At 43.7% G+C, this 21,831-nt stretch overlaps 2 pseudogenes; one reads left to right on the plus strand and one right to left on the minus strand.

Moving 5' to 3' along the window:
* Window positions 1-2,962: 2,962 nt before the first annotated feature.
* On the minus strand, window positions 2,963-8,738 carry LOC136526287 (rhomboid-like protein 19; annotated as a pseudogene).
* A 381-nt stretch (window positions 8,739-9,119) lies between these two features.
* On the plus strand, window positions 9,120-20,237 carry LOC136526288 (uncharacterized; annotated as a pseudogene).
* The last annotated feature ends 1,594 nt before the right edge of the window (window positions 20,238-21,831 follow it).

Genomic DNA, 21,831 nt, shown 5'->3' on the forward strand with positions numbered 1-21,831 from the left:
TTCGGATTATCTACGTTTTTTGGACAGCCCGCGGATGCGTAGATGGGTTAGTTTCCATGTTCTGCTCGGATCCGAGATGGAATTTCGGCACCACCTCACTGTTGTTCTCCAGATACACACTCTCCCTTCCAGGATGTGTATCGGGAGAACAACGGGGAGGTGCTGCCGAAATTCTGTCTCGGATTAGAGTAGAGCATGGAAACTAACCTCATCTACGTATCCGCGGGTGGGATTAGGACCTATCCTCACCTATTAGATAGTAGGCACGCCGTGCAGATGCAACTGATGGTTATATTACTCCGTTATGTGTATATACTAGAGGATGGATAACTGTGAGTGGATGTACATGGGACGCCCAAGTCAGGCTCAAATCACCCGTGAATGGATGGATAAGACCGAGAAATTCTTGGACCATGCATTTAAGGCAGCTAAGGGAGCGAGAGACACGTTCTGTCCCTGCAGCCAATGTGAAAACAAGAAAAGAAAAACAAGGGAAGTCATGGTGTAGCATCTTTGCAAGTATGGATTTATGCCAAACTATACCCGGTGGGTGTCCCATGGTAAAGCCTATCGTCCTAGAGAGGAGGTCGTGAGACGATGCTTGGAGGCATTTGACGGTGATGGTGGGGTACCAGGATGGTTAGGTGACTATGAGGATGCGATGTTTGCTGAAAGGCCTACGGAGGACGAGTAGGAGGATGAGGAGGAGCCAGAGCCAAGCGCTAAGGCGTTCTTGGCCATGTTGGATTCGGCACAGAAGGTCCTACATGAGAAGACAACGGTTTCTCAACTGGATGCCATTGGCCGCCTACTGGGGTTGAAGTCCTAGCACAACATGACTCGAGCCTGCTTCGATGCTATGATGGCAATTATTGGGGGGCTGCTTCCGGAGGGTCATCATCTGCCGAGCAGCTTGTACGAGTCAACGAGACTCCTTCGGGCACTGAAGATGCCGTATGAGCAGATACATTGTTGTTCGAAGGGGTGCGTCCTATTTAGGGAAGAACACAAGGATGCAAAGTACTATCCAAAGTGTAAATCCTCTAGGTATGTGGTGGTAGACAAAGGTGATGGAAAGAAGAAGCAGAATGAGGACATCCCCATGAAAGTCCTAAGACACCTTCCGATCATACCGAGGCTCCAATGGCTATTCATGTCCGAGGAGTCCGCGAAACAGATGACATGGCACAAGAATGTCGTTCGATACAATCCTGACAAGATGGTACATCCAGCAGATGGTGAAGCATGGAAAAGCTTTAATGGCAACCATCGTGGCAAAGATGAAGAGGCACGTAATGTACGTGTTGCGCTGGCAACGGATGGGTTCAATCCTTATGGAATGATGTCGGCCCCATACACTTGTTGGCCCGTGTTCGCTATTCCCCTCAATCTCCCCCCGGGGCCCTACTTCAACGGTAAAACATATTCTTGACGTTGATAATTCCTGGACACCTGGGAAACAAAATGGGTGTGTACATACAGCCTGTTTATGATGAATTGATCAAGGCTTGGAATGAAGGGGAGGTGCTGCCGAAATTTTCAACTTTTCTTTAAACTCCTTACATTTTTATCTTGTCACTCACGTGCAATATCTTCTTTTTTGTGCAGCGGACATCGGGGGCGGCGTCGAACCAGGTCGGAGGGTCGCCGGCATCGCAAGTCGGGCCATCCGCACCCGGACTGTCGCTGGGATCGCACGCTGGGGCGTAGTCGCCGTGAGTCGCTTGCGGAGTAGTTTCTATGTATCCAACTTGTGAACTTGTGGACTATGAACTTGTGGTTTGTAATAAATTATGGATTTCAGACAAATTTGGTCGTTTGTAATATATCAATGTGGTTTGTAATTTATTGTTGTTGAATTGTGGTTTCTATTATATATATATATGCATTGTTGTTTAAATGGAAAAACAAAAAACAAAAAAAAAAGAAATTTAGAGGTGGCTTTGCCGAGTGCAATGGTCATTGCACTCGGCAAAGAAAATAAAAAAATAAAAAATAAAAAATAAAAAACACCCTTTGCCGAGTGCCGGTGCTGTGGCACTCGGCAAAGAGGTTTAAAAAAACAGATTTCTTTGTCGAGTGCCGGAGCTGTGGCACTCGGCAAAGAGTTTTTTTAAAAAAAAATAGACGGCGTCGGCCGTCGGCCGACGGCGTCAAATCTTTGCTGAGTGCCCGCACGGCACTCGGCAAAGCCTTTGCCGAGTGCTCGAAATTTGGCACTCGGCAAAGCAGCCTTTACCGGAAGGGGATTCGACGGAGGCTCTTTGCCGAGTGTTGCACTCAGCAAAGGCTTTGCCGAATGCAAAGCTGCCTTTGCCGAGTGCAACAGGCACTCGGTAAAGAGCCCGCCTCCAGTAGTGCATGATGGGTAAGTAGATGCAAATTTATGGGTAACTTTGTATTATGTTTTGTAATGGAATAGATGGATAGTTTAGATATATCGCTTGAACTTATCAGCCTGGTTTATCAGTTATGGTACAATGTTTTTCTCTCATAGTAAATCAGCGAGCAGTACTTTTCAGCTTGGCTTTTCATCGAAACGAACAGAACTATAAATTTAGAGATTCCCTTTATATTGTTTTTTTTTTGTTCACCAGTAAACCCCAACCAGCATAGCAATCTACGGCTGAATACAAAATACGAAGACAGTAGCTGTCTTTCCCGTACTTTCCAACATAAATAAAACAAGGTTAAAATCGAAGGTCCATTCGCTTCGCTGAAAAAACAGACCGAAATATTGTTCCGACTGATTTGTTGTGAGAGAAAAACACTGTTTCAATTGAAAAAACAAGCTAAAAAATACGGATTATAAGATAAAGGAACAGTGCCTAAACATGACTCTGGTTTTCGTCTGGTTCCACTGTTCAAAACAATACTCTGATGACTGCGCAGCTTAGTCGAAGAGGCTGAAGCCCATGTCATCATCACTTTCGTTCTTCTCTTCCACCTTCTCTTCTTCGCCTCAGCTGCAGGAGCAGCTCCGCCAGCAGCAGGGGCAGCTGCCGCAACAGCTACACCGCCACCGCCACATGGGGACTGAAGCGAACTTCTCCCTGCCCGCGGCAATGAGCTCGGTAATGTCCTTACCGCTCAGTTGGGACAACAGGAGTTCCATCCTTTCATTGTCAACTTCACAGCCAACTGACTCCAGAATGGCTGTCAAGTCCTCGGCTGAGGGGCTGGAGTTCCCAGCAAGGACAGCAAGAAGGTAGGCAGCAACGAACTTCATCGTGATCTCCCGCGCTCCGAGGAACCGATCGACTGCGAATACCTGGAACAATCAAGCAATCATAATAGTAACTAAATAATACTCCGCACGTTGTTGCGAGGATTTTGTAGTGTCATATGAAAGAGAACTTGATGTGATGAAAAGAAAATACACGCATGAACGTTTGATAGATATAAACTTATTGAGAGAGGAATCGAAGAGAAACAATGAAACAGTGCAATCCGAAAGGGCTATTCATTATAGAAAAGAAATTGGAAGAGAAGCAGCACCATAAAGAAATATTTTCTTTTCTTTGAGCCTACAGATCTTGTAAAGTTAGACATTACAAATCTCTTGTTTTGATCGGCAGCGTAGAGAGTTTTATCCATGCGATAATCCATATATAGGCTTCCATATACATAATTACCTTTTATTACATTCATGAGTGGTCTACTTTTCTAAAATAAAATAATCACTATGTAGCGTACCCGTGTGTTGTTACAGGACAACTAAACTTTTATACTAAAAATACATGGATCGTACGATAAGATAACAATACTATAAAATTAAATACCGACATTAAAGTGATATTTAATCCAAAAGACAAAGTTCGTGAAATTAAAACAGTCATGGAGCGCAGCGTCGCAAGCTCACAAACTCTACTGTATAGATTTTTTCGTGATGCGGCTAAGATAATGTTTTATATCGGCAGAAAGAAATCTCCGATATCTATTTCTTTCGTACGCCAATAAATCCACGAATAAATTCTACAGTATCTTCATACCACCATGTACATAAGTTCGAGTATATTTGTAAATATTAGTTCCTGTCACATGGGTAATACTGCGTGTCTTAAAAAAATCTCTCACAATACCTTAAGTATGTTATACTTACCGTATAAATATGTGTGGCTTTAAGACTATTTTATGCAGACATATACTGTAGAATAAGGTATCCACTTGAGTGTCTATGGCAAGATTCACCATCAGCAATATATAGAAATAGTTAAATCATAGGTATTATTATTGCAAGCGATGGGTAAAAGTAAATGAGAGGTTATCATAATTGTATATTTGATTCTTCTAGTTTTTTAAGATGATGATGTCCAAGGTAAACTTCAAAATATATCATTTTCATGCATTGTGTCTGGGTGCAAGCTAATTCACTATAAAATAATAATTGGAATTTTCTCTCTTAGTTCGAAATTATAAGATATTTTGTTTTTTTTCTAGATATATTGTTTTAATTATGTATATCTAAGCATATAAAAAAGTTATGTATCTAGAAAAGCCATAGCGCCATATAAGTTGGAATTGAGAAAGTAATTTTCCGTAGATTCATTGGTCCACTCTGAATTAGTTAGAAACACTTTCACAAGGAGAAATTATCATCTGCTCAGGAAACCACAAATTCAAGTTTTGCCCCCTTATAACACAAAGGTTTTTAAATTTGCTTCACAAAGTCAATCGTCAACTCTTCATTGAGGCGTGATGGCTTTCAGTTTTACTACCTCCCAAGCACCATCCAGTTTCAGCCAACCTCTGAATGTCTAAAGTTTTCAACACCATGTAAGCATCATTCCATGCTCGATTTCAACAAGCTCTGCTCCTAAACCATCCTCTCCAAACTATACAACCTCCCCGTTGCGTGATCCCAGGACCTCACTGCTCTGTGCAAGTAGTTTGGGCACAAAGAAACCACCTGCTCATCATCCAGCCTGGGAGTAGCATGTAATTCTAAAATCATGACACATATCAGATTCTTGGGACATGTCCACACAATACTTGCAAAGTACAGTTTTAACTCATCGCAAAGTGCAAGCTACTAGAAAATAGAGTTAAATCCTAATATTCCACACTGCACTTGCAATTGAATGACCTATAGTTTTAACATCAGACGAAAAATAGGACCACATATTTTCAGCATTTCAACAATCATAGCATATAAAATACTTTGAGGAGCACTACATGACATGATGGCATTTAACGAAGAACATCAAGGACATGCGTTACACATATCATACACTTTGCCTATTCCTTGTTAGTGCCACTGCAAAAATAGACATCCAGAAGTAGGAAGATCAATGTTGAATCCCACATGGGACTATGGGACACATGTGCACATAGAACATATATTCCTGGACTTAATCTGTAGGAAAAAAACATTTGATGTATTTCTGAAAATCAAAGCTGCCACTGGGGACCAAATGAATATGCAAATTGTAAGGAAAAACTTAGCGGTTTATGTGGTGAAGAAATGCTTATAGATAAAACGAATAATTGACTTGTGCATTTGATTAACGAAACTATTGGAACAATGTCTGGAAAAGTATGATCTACATATAGAAAGGAAAAAGAAGAATGGATCATAGTGAACATTCAAAGCAAAGTGACAAAAAACAAGTGCTTACATAGTTACCTGATAAAAGCCAAGTAGTGTTCTGATAGCAAACTGCAGGTGGGCAACTGATCTAGGTGACCTTATCTTCAATAATAAGCCACTAAAATGATGAAAAATATACATGGGGAGAAAAAAATTAAATCGACCAGTCCAGCCTTCTCACGGCTAGATGTGATAATGTCACAATTTTGGCATCTAGTCCAGTAAGCCCTCCGCACTACAAAAAGTTGAGCTAGATCAATTGTGGTGTTAGCTCTACTAGCATTTGATGGCGTCTAGATGCCTCATTCAAGTCTTTAAGAATTATCATCGCAATCAAAGAGAAACACCAGCAGCAAATATTACTGGTATAGCACAACGGTACGACCTTATCTAAATTCTAACTAAAAGATAACTTTTATACCTTGTTCTTGAAGCCTTGGTAGGATCTAAAATTGGGAGAGCCACTTCGGAAGGCCTAGACCTTGCACACAACATCCTATCAAACAGGTTGGCCACAGGGTCTGTAACTGGTCTGTAGGGAAAACAAAAGCAATGAATGAAATCAAAAGTGAGATCAGTAGTGAGTGTTTGCTCATGTAAAAAAGAAAAAAAGATTCAAAGTACCTCATGGCAGCTGGGAATAAACTGGGGAAGGAGAAGTCAACACTGGGATCACCCTTAAGTCCAGTCAGTGGGTTCCTTTGGAAGTATGTTAGGTAAAGCCAGCTAACATACATCCCGGACACCAAAGTTGGCAGGAAGTTAATGGAATCAGGCACGATGAAGGCCATGATACTTGAGAAACATACAACAAAAAATGGTGTCACTGCAGTAGTAAGAGAGAAACAAAGAGATAAGATAACTCAGCATCAAGCTTGTAAGTGTCCGTGGAATAAGTACACTACTACAATGAGTATACAACTGTAGGCTTAGAAATGGCTATTTGGTATACATTTGCCTTTGTTTTCTAGAAAAAGCACATAGGAAGCTCAAGGTTTGGCAAGAGCTGCTTCAGGGCCACAAGAAAGCCAGCAAGGCAACTGTGGAAACCAGAAAGTGGTGTGACACTGCATGTCATGTTATAGGAAAGTCAGGTAATGTTCTCAGACAGTAACCTTATTTTCTCAGGAAGTAGTATGTTGCCATGTAACCTAGTAACTAAAATGATGCAATAACAACTAAAAGTGCTCGTGTGGTATCATTGTATCTAAATTCCAAAGATTTTTAATTAGTGAATAGAAGAGTAGTCAATTGATATAGTTATTCTGCAGTTCTTACTGGCAGACGTAAGAGTATGATCTTATTCATTAGAAGTAGATGTCAACAAGAGCACATCAATCGACCATTTTGATACTCAACGTAGGCATGGACAATAAGCACATTAAAAAGAACTAAGTGCAGTGCTAGGTAATGAGTAATCAGTAATAGTCACATCTGACAGAATGAATGACAGTTTAAAACTTACAGGAAGCTCTCCTTTTCAGTGACGTAGAAGAGTCCAATAGCAAAGCAGAACGCAAGAATGCCACAGATGGAGTTGACCAAAATAATGAACTTCAAGAATTCCTTGCTGCCCCAAACTGGTTCAATGTCCTTCCCACAAAAGCGAGACCAAGAGAACTGCCCAATGGCCTATAAAAGGGGAAATTATGTTGTTACCATTAAGAACATAACAAAGGAAACCATTTTATGCTACCAGAGAACTGCCACTCCTTGTCTCTCTAATTTTGGAGCATAATATAGTGGCAAGCACCTGGCAGTTTCACTATTCCAAAGTGAGGAGCGAATATTAACAGCATATGTTTGCTTCAGCTTGAACATTTCATTTTGGAGGTTGTTACAACTAGGTTGTGCGCTAGGAAGTTCAGGTTGAGAGATAGCATATAACCCCCCCCCCCCCCCAAAATTAGGGGCCCCAAATACTGCTTTGCATATAATTGGCAAATTAGAAGCAGGTAACTTGCAGGTTGCAAATGACCAAACGTGTAGCTGTTCTTTTGCGCTAATTCCAGACGGCTATCTTAGTCCTCTCTCTGCACCCCACTCAATCCTTGTTGACTTGCTGCTGCAAATTTCTTTTGACAATCATCGTAAGAATTAATTACTCCCCTCTTAACTCTCATCAGATCCCATTCAACCTTTTTTGGGATGCAGGAAGTACTACGCGTTTCCCCCACAGTAACCGTGTTATGGTAATATTCATCTATTTTATTCTCGAGGTGAAGGACATGCCAGGGGTCTCTAAAAACACAACTCACGAAGACACAAGCAAAGAAGTTGTTTGTTGCCCAGCATGAATTTAATATATCTATCGTTCAATCTTTAGTTCTGCAAAAGATTATCCATGGAGATAACATTTGAGATTTCATTTTGAAAATACTGTCATGGTTTCGTTTACTGCCTGACATGATATTTTCAAGAAATATGCATTGTAAATTGAAAAGACAGACAATTTAGCTATTATCGTTTCTTAAACATAGGGCCTAACTATGCATTTTGCACCAGGCCACCAAATTCTGCAGTATGACCCTGTGTGCCTACAATATTAGATCACACAAGTGTTTCAAGTCATGGTGTTCAAACTTTGAATCAAAGTAACATAGGAGACAACAAATCAGGAGAAATTGAGCTCAGCCCTAGGAGGACTTACTCGATGCAACCAGCGGTGAAGCGGTGCTCGATTCTAGTACCTACATACTACAACCGATGTGGCGACAGAATTATTCTTTGAATGAAACCTGCAAAGATCATGAATCAACTCTCGGATAATAACCAAGAATCCTACAGAGTAGGAAGCACCATTTCCCGATTTGAAAAAGACTCCATTTTGTTGCGAGGACACCATGACCGATCGTGCGTGTAGGTTTCTTGAAAATGAAATTTTGGAGACTGCAGATGGGTGGCAGGGACGGATCACGAGCAGGACACGGATGTACCTATGGCATGAGGGTGAGGAGGGGTGAGCCTTGGCAATCCATGAGGAGGAGCTCATAGGTGAACACCTTCTGGCGACATGAGTAGTTGTGGATGTGGAAGGCGAGCATGCCGGCGGCATCATGACGGAGAAGTCGTTGGTGCCATGGAACCCCATGCTAGACCGCTTCCACACCGTGTGGTGTAGCGCCACCATTGGCAGGGTCTGCCCCATGGCAGGGTGGAACAAGCGGCGGCGCCAGCGCCAGTGGCCGCATCGTCATTGTCTCTACGGCCAAACGAGGGGTGGATCTGGCTCGCCGATACCGCCATCATGTTGCTGCTGGTGCAGGAACGGTCAGGGAAGGCCACCGTGATGCCGATCTAGAAGAGAGAGAGAGGAGGGTGATGCAGTGGTGGCCGTGTCCTTGTTCCCAAGGGCCGCTGCCGCCATGAACGCGTCGTTCACCTTGCGCCGATGGATCTGGAAGGAGGAGAGAGAGAGGAGGAGGAGGAGGAGGAGGAGGGTGATGGAGGGCGATGGAAAGAGAGCAGTTGCAGCTCGACGGCTCTTGACGGGGAGAAGGGGGAGAGGAGGGGTAGACTCGTAGGGTAGATGGACCAATTTCACAGGGACGGACTCGCAGGTACGGCAGACTGACGAGGCGAGACATTTGTCGCTGGCGCCGTGGTTTCTGGACAGGGGTAGGACATCGTAACGAGGGGGTGCGGGATCGCAGCAGGTAGAACCATGGGTCCATGTTGGAATGTCGCACCAAAAAATATCCACTCTTTAGTCTTTTTAGTTGTATTGTAGGAGATATGGTAATTTTATTAGTGAGGCATTTATCAAGTAATTATCGTGCATATATGAGAATATAAAGTACGGCCTATGAATTAGCATAATGCAATTTTAGACCATAGAATCTTGGAGCTATGGGACCCACCGGTGACAATCTCATGAATGCACCACGTTCCATCTAAGGCCTTGTTTGGATGCATGCGTATTCACTTCAATCCACATGTGTTGGAGTGGAATAGAATGAAACTTAGTTTAATTTCACTCCTCTCCACTTTTAACACATGTGGATTAAGATGAATACATGCGCATCCAAATAAGGCCTAAGCATCTTTATCCTCCCAATCGTATAAAACGGAAAAGAAAGATATCATTCCCACGGTCAAAGACACAGCACGAGGCTGAGCAGGCTGCACAGGGAGGCACCGCGGGGATGCTGCAGGCAGGGAGGGTGTGGGGAGGGCCCACTTGTATTCAAGTGTATGCAACTGAATACCCATTATTTTTGCAAATTTTTTTGTATATATAGTGTATCTATGTATATGCATAAAAAATAAAAAGCAATTCGATCCAATTGGCCTAAGTCAACCAAGGCCAACTCCCTGTGTCCATCCCCGTGCTGGGCCACTGGCCAAATAGCCCAATTGGCCTAGTCGGCCGACTCCCCCAGTCCCCCTCATCTCCTGTCCTCCTGAGGCGCTCGTTCCTCATCTGTTATGTCCTCTTGACACTCTATTGTTCCTCATCCGTAAGACCGCAACCCTAACGGTAGGCGGCGGCGGCGGCGGCGGTCGGCAAGCCAGCGAGGGCGGAGGCGCAGCGCCATGGCGACGCCCTTGCCACAGGACCACCACGCATGACAGCCCACGCACGTAGCCAGCAGTGCCATAAGGCCACAACAGCGGGGCGGCGGCTGGCGGCGGCGGCGGGGGCGGAGCAGTGAGGATGGGAGCAAGGCAGCAGGCGAGCAGGGGCAGATCAGCAAGCCAGAGGCCCAGAGCACTCTGTAAAATTGGTGAGCCGTGAGCATTTTTTGTGGTCTATAAAATTGGAAAATTAGTAATTGGGATTGCAATTTGCCAATGCTTGTGAATTTATGACAATTGATACTTGTGTGATTTTAATTTTAGGTCTAGAACATGAAGAGGAAGAATAGTGCCACTACTAATTTGAGAGCTTTCTTGGCAAGAGCTACCGCAAAGAAGAAACAAGTTGAACCAGAGAGTGTTCCTGAGTCTTGCAATGAAAGCCAGATGTAGGTGGTGGTATTCCAAGGGAAGAGTGGTAGTGGACAGACCTTTGATAGTGGAACAAGCAAAGTACCATCTGAACTAGTGAGAGCTACTGAAAGGTTGAGATGGCGACTAGAGGGGGGGTGAATAGTCGTTACTAAAACTTAATCGCGCCGGCTAACCAAAACAAGTGTAGAATTAAATCTATCGGTCTAGCCAAGACTATACCCCTCTATCTATGTTCTCTAGCACCTTGCAAAGATCCTAGTTAAGCAATTAAGTTGCCGGTCTAGCTAGAGCTCACTTAACCAATTCTAGAAGCAAGGTCACACAAACATATACCACTAGTACTTTAAGCAATGAGGGAGCTCCTACACATGCTAGTAAGTAAAAGCACAAACCTCCTAAGCTCACTAGCAATGCTCAATAACAAGGTAACCAATGCCAAATTAGAGAGCGTAAATACTTAGCTACACAAACTAAGCAATATGACTAACAAGGTCACACAAACCAAATTAGCCACGCAAAGGAGCTACTTCTATGCTACACAAGCAAGAAGGTAACTAGTGAGCTACATAAGCTAATTAATTACAAGAACAACTACACAAGCACAATGTATATGAAAGTAATTACAAGCTTGTGTAAGGGGATTGCAAACCAACGGGAAGAACAAAGTTAACACAGTGATTTTTCTCCCGAGGTTCACGTGCTTGCCAACACGCTAGTCCCCGTTGTGTTGACCACTCACTTGGTGGTTCGGCGGCTAATTGGCATCACCCGCCAAGCCCGCACGTCGGGCACCGTAAGAACCTACCCCAAAAGTGAGGGTAGCTCAACAACACGCTCTACTAGAGTTGCTCTTCGCGACTCCCACGGGGCAAGCACAATACCCCTCACAAATCTCTTCATCGGAGCACCGCACAAGCTTCTTGAAGGCTTCGACGGAGACCACCACCAAGCTATCTAGGAGGTGGCAACCTCCAAGAGTAACAAGCACCACCGGCTTGCAAGACGATCACCTAGTGCCACTCGATGCAACCTCACGATGCAATCGCACTAGAATCGCTCACTCACTCAATTGGATGAACACTATCAAGCTAGAGTGAGTTAGAGGGCTCCCAAGCACCACCACATAAGCCACCAAGGCTATAGTGTGCTCAGCTACAAGCCCAAGGCCGAGACCCCACTTCTATTTATAGCCCTCACAAAAATAGAGCCGTTGTACCCCTTCACTGGGCATAGCTCGGGGTGACCAAACGCTCCGATTAGATCAACCGGACGTAGGACCCCAACGTCCGGTCGCGCGATGCACTCCATGTGTCCCCTGCTTCAAAAGTTGATCACCCGATCTCAACGGTCATCAGCACATTTAAGTTATGATCGGACGCACTGCTCAAAGTGACCGGGCGTAGGACCCCAGCGTCCGGTCGTTTCTAGTAAGGTTCTACTCGCGACTGGACGTGTCTGGTCACGCCTGACCAGACTCACCCAGCATCCGGTAACTCACCGTCTCCTCCGTGCACCACCACATCAGCATGACCGGATGCTGAACAGTGTTCAGCCTATGTCCAGTCGCCTACGTTCGGTCAAGAGACCGAGGGTAGCCTTCACTGTGCGCCACTGATCGAACACAAGACCCCAGCATCTGGTGCACTCTGTGAAACCCTATCTTTTCTGTACAGGGCGCCGGTGGCACTTTACGGGTGGACACTCCGCCGGTGAAGTTTCGAACCCTTCTTGCCTCCGTTTTATTTCCGAGTTGATCCACATCAACTCCAACATCATCTCCTTTGTAAATGTGCCAACACCACCAAGTGTACACCACCATGTGTATGTGTGTTAGCATTTTCATAATCATTTTCCAAAGGATTAGCCACTCAACCTGCCACGCCACTCGATCCTAGCGACGATGCAAAGTTAGATCACTCGAGTGGCACTAGATCACCGATATGCAAACAAGTTTACCTCTCTTGATAGTACGGCCATCTATCCTAAACCCGATCATCAACTTCTCTACACACCTATGACTTGTGAAATGAAATGCTCTAGGTTATACCTTTGCCGTGCGCATTCCATTCCATCTCCTCTAATGTCGATGCAACATATGCAGCAACACGATCAACAATGATATGATTCACTTCATATCATCACATGATCATATTTGTTCATCGATCTTGACTTCACTTGCTTTTCACCCTTGCTTTCATCCATTGGCGCCAAGTCTTGCTTAAGCTTCACCGCCACGCTGTCCATCGCTACAAAGCCTCCGACTTGCCCTTCATGCTTGCAACCGGTTCATCAAGCCAAATGATGTGTTGATCTTCTCCACCTTGATCACATGACTCAATGTCATATCTCATGTGCAATGAGCTCCTTCATCATCACATGTGTGAGCTTTGCAACATTTCCAAGCCATTTTCACCTTCATGGCATATGTTGCCCACACATGTACCTATGGACTAATCACCTGTGTATCTCACATAAACACAATTAGTCCACCTAGGTTATCACTCAATTACTAAAACCACACAAGGACCTTTCAGCTACGCAACGGCAGCCAGCAGAGCCCCCAATAACAGAAGTTGATGAATCAAAATCCAGTGATGAAGACAATGATGACTATGACCTTGAGCATGATCCTGGACTGAGGGCTCCTATCTCAAGCTATCCTATCAATGACCAAGATTCAGTTAGAAGATCATACATTGCAATGGGGCGATGTCGACCAAACATGAAGAATTTTCCGCAACATATGTGTGGAGGTATGCGCCGCTTCCAACATAAGTGGTTTGCTGAATTCAAGTGGATTGAGTATAGCATGCAAAAAGATGCTGCACATTGCTTTATTTACTATTTATTCAAAGATAGTTGTAAGTTTGCTGGTGGAGATGCTTTTGTTGATGAAGGGTTTAGAAATTGGAATATGAAAAGGAGAATTCGTAGGCATGCTGGTGCTATCGATAGTGCTCATAGTGAAGCTGAAGAGAAATATAGATTGTTCATGAGACCTAAGGCATCAATCTGTGAATCCATTGCATCAAACATTGCATAGTTCAAGGCTAAGTATCTAGCTCGCTTGACATGGTCACTTAAGTGCATAAGATTTGTGTTGCGTCAAGGGTTGGCTTTTCGTGGTCATGATGAAACAAAGGATTCACTCAACAAAGAGAATTTTCGAGAACTTCTAGCATGGCTGGCAGGAAACTTTGAAGAGGTTAATCTGGTGGTACTAGAGAATGCACCACAAAACTGACAGATGATAGATCACAAGATCTAGAAACAACTCATTGATGCTTGTGCACATGAAACAACCAAATTTATCATAGACAAACTTGGTGATGAGTGTTTTGCAATTCTTATTGATGAGTCAAGTGATGCATACCTATAGGAACATTTGTCTCTTTGTTTGCGTTTTGTCAATAGAAAAGGAGAACCAGTTGAGCAGTTTCTAGGTCTTGTCCAAGTTGAAGATACTACATCATTGACTCTTAAAGAAGCAATTCAGTCCTTGCTTTTCAAATATCAATTGTCCCTATCCAAGGTACGTGGTCAAGGGTACGATGGAGCTAGTAATATGAAGAGTCATGCTAATGGTTTGAAGAAACTAATTATGGATGAGTCCCCTTCTGCTTATTATGTTCATTGCTTCGCCCATCAACTTCAGCTAACACTTGTAGCAGTTGCTAAGGAGAATATTGATTGTGATTGGTTCTTTGGGCAACCTTCATATTTGTTGAATGTTCTAGGGATGTCTTGTAAAAAGATCCACATGCTTCGCATTGCTCAAGCTGAATACATGATTGAAGCATTGAAATTGGGTGAAATTGAAACCGGGCAAGGTTTAAATCTAGAGATGAGCTTAGCAAGGGCAGGTGATACACGATGGGGATCTCACTACAGATTGTAATGCATGTTATGTTCTTGTATCCTTCAATCAAGAAAGTTCTCTTTAGGATTGGGAATGAAAGTAAAGGGGCTGAGGCTAATGGTGCTCAAACTATGCTCACAGTATTTAAGTCCTTTGAGTTTGTTTTCCTGCTACACCTGAATGAAATATTTGGATACACAAATGACTTGTGCAATGCTTTGCAAAAGAGGGAGCAAAATATTGTAAATGCAATGTGATGTAGACTAGGCCCGATCTTCCAAAAGGTATGATAGCGTCGATTGGTGGAGACTCGACGTTTATGATCTAGGCTTCGAACCAAGATTAATTCGGACCCCCGCAACCGTTACACCACTGCTCCGTTGGTTATCAACCACGCAAACGTGATTGACCTCGCCGAGAAGGTTTTCCTGCAAGCGAATTGAGAACACAAGCAAGAACGGGATGAACACAAACTGAAATTGCAAATAAATATGAGGCTTATGATAACAAAAAGGAGTTCAAGTCTTTATTCGAAAGGACTAATCGCCATAGGCGAACAAGATAAAAAACTAGGGCCCTGGTTCACAGCAAGCAGCTTTGGCGGCACAGTTGCAGCAAAACGATGTCTGTTTCACGAGGAAATCAAGAACTAAACAAAACCCAAACCCTAAGGAGAGCGACGGCTGCTATTTATAGAGTCTTGGGTGTCACCCCCCTGGATGCGCCCCCTAATGGGCCCAAACACGATACACGGTCCAACGAACCAAAAGACGGTGTCGCAGCACCCTGGCAGATTCTGGATGCTGAATTGTTTCGACGATTCCTATTGATTCCGAAGGTCTTTTGACGTGAAACCACTTGGATTGGCTTCCTTATCAAATTAGCTTTCCAACCATTTATGGATTGTCGAAAACGGAGTCCGGATACGTCCTAGATGACCAGTTTAAGGCAGACTGGTCCTAGAGCCCGAACCGGACTCGAACTTGAGTTGGAATGGGCTTCCACCATGAAAAAGATGAGTTGGACGCCCATGCTGGACCTCCTCCTCTAGTTGGCTTGTATGCGATTAAGTAGTGATGTCCTCATCATCCTCCCTTTCTTGAATTGAAGTTGTCCTCGACTGAAGTAGATCGTCTCCTCCATTGGATGACAACAACGATGGTTACAGAAGAAGACGTTCATCTTGGTGCCCCATCCTTCGCAAAGGTGGCTGCCATGGTGGCTTCCCTGTTGGGAATTCATCCTCCTCCTGTAAAAGGTTAGTACCAAGAAAAGGCATAGCACTAGGAGTAGGACCAAGTGGACATATAGGCGATGTACAAGTTAAAGCATAACATGGTTCATCATGATCAACAAGAACAGATTTAAGAGCAACTAAAACTTCTTTCATGTTACTTGATGGTTCATTTGTTGGTTTGCTAAAGTTTTTATCAAGGCCTTTCTTTTTCTTTTCAGCAAGTTCCTTTTCATATTGCACAATTTCAGCAGGTGATAAAGTAAGTAAAGCAATGGTCTTTCCTTTAAACATAAAAGTATATCTATTTTGCCTAACATGATGTACAACATTATTATCATATTGCCAAGGGCGGCCTAACAAAAGTGAACAAGCTTGCATAGGCACGACATCAAAATCAGCATAATCATGGTATGACCCGATAGAAAATTGCACACGAGCAGATTGTGTTACCTTTGTCTTACCACTATTGTTGAATCACTGAACATGGTATGAATGTGGAAGAGCACATGTAGATAAACCAAGAGTCTTGACAAGCTTAGAACTTACCAAGTTATTGCTACTCCCTCCATCAATTATAGCACGAAAATGGAAATTATTGACAATGAGGAACATTTGAAACAAATTGTGGCGTTGTAGCTTGTCTACTGGCTCAACTTGTGTACTCAAAACACACTGAACAAGGATTGATTTGTAGTCTACAGTGCATGCCACACTATCAATTACCTCATCAGGATCTTCAGCACTATCCGCAAATTTATCTGCATAAAGATCAGTTGGAAGTGCAAATTCATTCTCTTAATCACTAGCACCAGCATACCCACCATCATCAGTAGCAATATATGCGCATTTGCTGGGGCATTCTTTAGCAATATGTCCCATGCCCTTGCAGCGGTGGCACACAACTTTAGAAGAGCTGCTAGAGGAAGGGGTAGCAGATCCACTAGAAGAAGGTGTGATAGGAGAATTCTTCTTTACAGGCACTGGTGGTGTCTGCACATTAGAAAATTTACTCACATCGGTTGGACTTGAAGGAATGGATGAAGTCGCGGATGGAGTCGTGGATCGCCTAGGTTGTCGTCCCTATACTTCCCTTTTAGCTTTAATAGCATAATGGTATAATTGGGAAAATCTAGTCCATTCTTTATAGTCAAGAACATCCTGTATTTCACGACGTAAACCTCTAAAAAATCGAGAACACTTATCCTATCATCCTCTTATATGTTAATACGTGCTAGACCAATTAAAAGCTCCTGATAATATTCCTCAACAGTTTTACTACCTTGATTTAAATGTTGTAGTTTTAATCGCAAATCACACTGATAGTATGGAGAAACAAATCTTGATTTCATTCGTCGTTTAAGTACAGTCCATGTTTGAGGTATTTGAGCATTAGCATTAGCATTATTGCAAATATCATTCCACCAGAAAAGAGCAAAACTAGTAAACTCACTAGTAGCAAGTCTAACTCTATATTCTTCAGGTACTTGATGGGAGCTAAATTTTTTATCTACAGCCATCTCCCAATCTAAATATGTTTCAGGATCAGCAGAACCAGAAAAAGGAGGTATCTTAAACTTGGTTTTAGAGAAAGGATCATTATTATCTTGGTTGTTACCTCCCATACCGCGTCGGTTAAAGTTCAACCGATCACGGTTACGTGCATCCTCAGCACGTCGTTGAGCTTCGGCTTCAGCCTCCGCGTCGCCATCGTCCTCCTCAGAGAGATCATCATCATCATCTTCAGGACGTGGTTCAGGATGTCGTTGTTCAACATCTTCAATCCTCTTGGCCAAATTAGTGATTTGTTGAAGGATCTCATTGAACTTGTCATCAAGAACGGCACGAAACTCATTCTTAGAAACACAGTCATTGAAATCTAAAGGTGCGTCCTCGTTTCCTTTGCCGCTACCTCTGGCTTTTTCTGACATGGTTAGTAGAAAGAAAAAGACAACACAAATAGTATTATCCCTACCAACTACTTAGGTTGTGGACAAAGAAAAATAAGGCACTCAACTCTCAAGCGTCTTACCACGGTCTTATAAGTGTTCTTACCAAAGCAACAGGCGGTGTAATCGGTCGGTGACTGTGATACTGTTGTAGCTTGAGTGTAACAGTTGCAAGGCGAATCTGTACTTGGTTAGAAGAAAGTGGAGCTTGGACAGGCACAATATAGTAGCAAGGAATAACAAAATTTGTAACTGAATAGCAAAGCTGAATAAGTATCCCAAGTACTTGTCTTAGTTGCTGGCCTACTCACGTTCCAAGTACCTGATGTATCAAGTGATGTGAACAACAACAATATGATTAGAAACAAGGTAGAAATCAGCACACGCAAACACAGCTCAAATGGCTCTCTGTATGTGCTCCTCTAGATATTGTTCCATTTTTGCTCCTCTCTTTTTTCTCTATTTTTGGGCTATCGTTGTTTTTTTGGGATTCTTTAACTTTTTATTTTTACTTTTTTGATATTTTTTCTTCACTTAGGAGCACAAAAGAAGTAACCACAGAAAATATGAGCTTAAACAAGTGAAAGACGTGGCCTGTGGAATTTCTAGAAGATGTGCTCGAAATCGACAAAGACCTTGTGACCACGAAAAGAGAATCTTGTGACCACTTTTTGACCAAAATAAAAATCTCCGACCCCGAAAAAGCAGGAGATGGACGGATCTGAAATTTTTTTCTGATCGATTTTGATATATGGAACGTCGAAATCCAAGTTCGTATGCGAAAACTAGACCAGTTTTAAAAACGGACTCCGAATTAGAGGATAAAACGGGAACAATGTGCGTAAAATTGGTCACGACAGCAAGGATTTGATGAAAACAGTGAAGGCAAGTGTAACAAATAAGATGGCATGGACTAGGGTTTGATAAATACAAAGGAATCACAGCAATACTTGAAGGTGTTCACGGATTATGATGAAAAATAAAGGGGAAAACACAAACTGGACTTAAAAACAGTCTAAAACCAGCAACAAGAACTTGACCTAGGGCACAAACTCAATAACGCAAATCAGAGACGAACTTGCACAGCACAATGAGGCTACAGGACAGGGAATATGTGACGATGTATATTTTTTTGGCTTTTTGTGGACTGTAGGTAATGTAAAAACAGTAATAATCTAAAAGGGGAAACAAAGTTATACCTAACGGGCAACAAGGGCTCTGATACCACTTGATATAGACTAGGCCCGATCTTCCGAAAGGTATGATAGCGTCGATTGGTGGAGACTCGGCGTTCACGGTCTAGGCTTCGAACCAAGTTTGATTCGGACCCCCGCAACCGTTACACCACTGCTCCGTTGGTTATCAACCACGCGAACGCGATTGACCTCGCCGAGAAGGCTTTCCTGCAAGCGAATCGAGAACACAAGCAAGAACGGGATGAACGCAATCTGAAATTGCAAATAAATATGAGGCTTATGATAACAAAAAGGAGTTCAAGTCTTTATTCGAAAGGACTAATCGCCATAGGCGAACAAGATCAAGAACTGGGGCCCTGGTTCACAGCAAGCAGCCTTGGCGGCACAGTTGCAGCAAAACGATGTCTGTTTCACGAGAAAATTAAGAACTAAACAAAACCCAAACCCTAAGGAAAGCGACGGCTGCTATTTATGGAGTCTTGGGCGTCACCCCCTGGACGCGCCCCCTAATGGGCCCAAACACGATACACGGTCCAACGGACCAAAAGACGGTGTCACAGCACCCTGACAGATTCTGGATACTGACTTGTTTTGACGATTCCTGTTGATTCCGAAGGTCTTTTGATGTGAAACCACTTGGATTGGCTTCCTTATCAAATTAGCTTTCCAACCATATATGGATCATCGAAAACAGAGTCCGGATGCGTCCTGGGTGACCAGTTTAAGACAGACTGGTCCTGTAGCCCGAACCGGACTCGAACTTGAGTTGGACTGGGCTTCCACTATGAAAAAGATGTGTTGGACGCCCATGCTGGACCTCCTCCTCTACTTGGCTTGTATGCGATGAAGTAGTGATGTCCTCATCACAATGGATCTTCTGGAGTTCACAAAGGTAGAATTGGATGTTTTGAGACAAGATTCTGGATGGCAAGAATTCCTTACCAAGATCACTTCTTTTTTTGAGAAGCACAATGTTAAAGTTGTTGACATGAATGGGAAATATGTTTGTATGCAAAGATCAAGACAAGTCTACAGAGGTGCCATTAATTATCACCGTTTCATGCTGATATGTTTTTGGGTGTCATTGACAGGCAAGTTCAAGAGCTTAATAATAGGTTTGATGAGGTAAACACAAAGCTAATTAGATGCATGGCATCATTCAGTCCAACCCATTCATTTTCTGCTTTTAATGTTGAGAACTTGGTTAAGCTTGCTGGGTTCTATCCATATGACTTTGATTTTGAAGAAATGAACCAGCTTCATTTTTAGTTGCACCACTATATCAATGATGTCAGAAATGATGAAAACTTCAAAAATTTGAGAAGTCTAGCAGAGTTGTCTATGATGCTAGTTAAAGAAGGAAAGATTCCTCGGTATGGAATTGTTTATAAACTTCTCAAATTGGTGCTTGTTCTCCCTGTTGCAACTACCGGTGTTGAGAGGGTCTTTTCTATAATGAATTTGATAAAGAACAAGAGAAGAAGCAAGATGGGGCAGAAACATTTGAATGGTTGCTTGGTCACATTGATTGAAAGGGAATTTTTCATGCAAGCTAAGGATAAGGACATCATCACTTATTTTCAAAGCATTAAGGATTGGAAAGTTGTCTAGTAGCTTGTAAGTTGAAAGCTTTGTTACTATTTTGCTATTTTATCCTCTATTTATTTCACATGTTGCCACTTTGATATGTTGATCATTAGTAGCTGGACAATTTTAAGTTGTGATCAATTTTATTAATCAATGATGCTACCACTTAATTCTATGTTATAAAACTATAATTTAGGCTGCTAAATTTTTTTCTTGCTATTTGGAATTTTGAATACCCATGGTCCAAATCCTGCGCCCGCCTCTGAGGGCGTCGGGGATGGCCTGCAGGAGGGTTACGCGCGATGGCCGGTGTGGGGAGGCAGCAGGCAGACTGCGAACACCAGGTGGAGAAGCAAGCACGTCCGAGTCCGAGCACCTCACTGCGCCTTCGTTGTGGCCAAGCCATATCCGAGCACAGCACGAGGTCAGGGCGCGGCATCACGTGCCATGTTCGCGTGGGCGGTGACCTTCCTGCAGGCAACCTCCGCACTGGCCGCAGCACCGGCGGCGGCATGCGCGGGGGGCGAGAAACCGAGTGGAAGGCAGAATCGGGCAGAGGTAGAGTCGCTGGTCGCGAGATGCGACGGGAAGGGTTGGACAGAGAACGATCAATTAATTTTATAGGGGAAGGGTAAGGTGCTTGAAATCACGTCGTGTGATGGCTAGTGGGGGAGCCTAGAAGGCACGAATGCACGATCGCTGGGAAACGGAAGCAAGCAACGCGTAGCGGTGGGGGAGCCCAGAATGCACGAATGCACGATTGCTGGGAAACGGAAGCAACACGTTGCGGTGATTGTGCGATGGTGCTATTGGTGTGGGTTGATGCTGACCTGGCTTCACGAGAAGTCAGGAAAATTTTCTAATGGGTTTTCTATTCAGGTATAGGAGATAGAAAATGTGGGTAATGTTTAAAAACACTAGATATATGCATGTGCGTTGCACGAACAATGAATATGTATCCATTTTGTCGGGTACCATAAAAAGGGGTCCCCTAAGCAAAAATCAAAAAAATCGCTTAGACCTCGTAAAAATCGAAGTTAAGAGACAACCACCGGCAAACCCCCACCTTATCCGAGGCTCGGCTGGACCACCCAGCCCACCTCGAACAATATCCAAGCTCACCTGAAGCGGGCTCGACCCAAAATGAAACCGTAAGGCCTCGGACGAGGTACCGATCCTCCGCGTTGCTCGAGGCCCCGCACGTAAGGCCTCGGACGAGGTACCGATCCTCCGCCTCGCTCGAGGCCCCGCACGTAAGGCCTCGAACGAGGTACCGATTCTCCGCCTCGCTCGAGGCCCCGCACGTAAGGCCTCGGATGAGGTACCGATTCTCTGCCTCGCTCAAGGCCCCGCGCGTAAGGCCTCGGATGAGGTACCGATTCTCCGCCTCGCTCGAGGCCCCGCACGTAAGGCCTGGAACGAGGACGTCACATCCAACTAACGCGTCAACCACTCCCGCGACG

Source organism: Miscanthus floridulus, chromosome 19 (genome assembly GCF_019320115.1).
Source record: "Miscanthus floridulus cultivar M001 chromosome 19, ASM1932011v1, whole genome shotgun sequence".
NCBI lineage: Eukaryota > Viridiplantae > Streptophyta > Magnoliopsida > Poales > Poaceae > Miscanthus > Miscanthus floridulus.